We start from the raw sequence: 1514 nt of genomic DNA, 5'->3' as shown, positions 1-1514 counted from the left end.
CCCTCAAGAGGCTGCTGCACTGGGTCGCCCCCCCTCACCCATCCCGCATGGTGGCACTACCCTATCCACATCCACTGTACCCTTTCCTTCAGCATCCAGATCAAAGCCACCTGAAATGGCAGGGTCTGCCACTCCTCGATTATTACCCTACTGTGCACAGCCGAGAATACCGTGCCCTATTCCTCATCCAGGAGGGAGAGAAGAAAATAGAATGCATGGATTCTTCAGTAAAGAAGAACCTGCATCCTTGCAGTCCAATCAAGCTGCAAGTTTACGAGATGCTGGTATGGATATGGTTTCGCCTGATAAATATGTTTCAAAAGATACGGCTACCACAACAGACTGGTCACATATTAGAAAAAAAGGTCTTCAAGACAGGAATTTTACTATGGCTGAAACAGATAGCATTGTAATGCCGGTTGCGTATACCGGACATAATCAAAATCCTCCTACATGGCATCCTTTGGATCATCAAGTTATCAAAGATTTAATGGATGCAGTGAAGAATCATGGACTGGGAAGTCCATACTTCAAACAGCTTTTGAGAGGCACATTTAACAATTATGATTTAGTACCTTTTGATTGTAGAAGTATTGCCTCGACAATACTTACAGATGCACAGCTCCTGCTATGGGATGCAAGATGGAGAAAAGCACTTGGTGAGCTAAGAGAGAAATATGCAGGAGGACCACATGCAGCTCTCACATTAGAGCAATTGGCTGGTGATGGACCTCATGCTAGACCTGAAGATCAGGCAGTGGTTTTGCCTCGAAATGTGCTTATAGATATCAAAGAAGCGGCACAAACAGCAATCTTACAAATTCCACCTACTCGAATCCCAGAAGGCATCTACACAGAAGTAAAGTAAGGTTTTGCTGAAAGTTTTACTTCATTCGTTGATCGTCTAAAGCAAGCCTTGGACAGACAAATCAGTGACAAAGCGGCAAAACCATATCTGCTACAAAGTCTTGCTTTTGCAAACGCTAATGCAAACGTATAATCAGTGCTATACCTGGTCACGCAACCATAACTGAAATGATAGAAGCTTGCAGTAAGGTGGGCACACCTCAGCATGTTGCAACATCCCAAGCGAATGCTTTTGGACAAGAGCTTGAAAGACTTCTTAAAGAACAAATATCAGCGCTTCGCTCAGATCTGCAACAAAGTAACTCTACACAAGTGATGGCGGCAGAATTCATTGGGAGACCATGTTTTAAATGCGAAAGACATGAACACATGAAAAAGTATTGTCCAGGACCTGAAAAAAAAGTGAAAATATCAGGCCTCTGTCCAAGATGTAGAAGAGGAAGACATCATGCCAATCAATGTCGCGCCAGAACAGATGTGGATGGGAATGTTTTGCCACTTCTGGGAAACTTGAAAAGGAGCGCGGGACGCTAACGCACTATGACACAAGTGATGGCAACGGCTCCATCCGCAATCCCACAAGGAACACAGTTATCGGAGAAAGTCACTCAAACTCCGTCAGCCGGACCATCTGTAGATTTCACAGT

This window comes from Corvus brachyrhynchos, unplaced genomic scaffold, assembly GCF_000691975.1.
Source record: "Corvus brachyrhynchos isolate BGI_N302 unplaced genomic scaffold, ASM69197v1 scaffold64, whole genome shotgun sequence".
Taxonomy (NCBI): Eukaryota; Metazoa; Chordata; class Aves; order Passeriformes; family Corvidae; genus Corvus; species Corvus brachyrhynchos.
Note: the sequence above shows the minus strand (reverse complement) of the source record.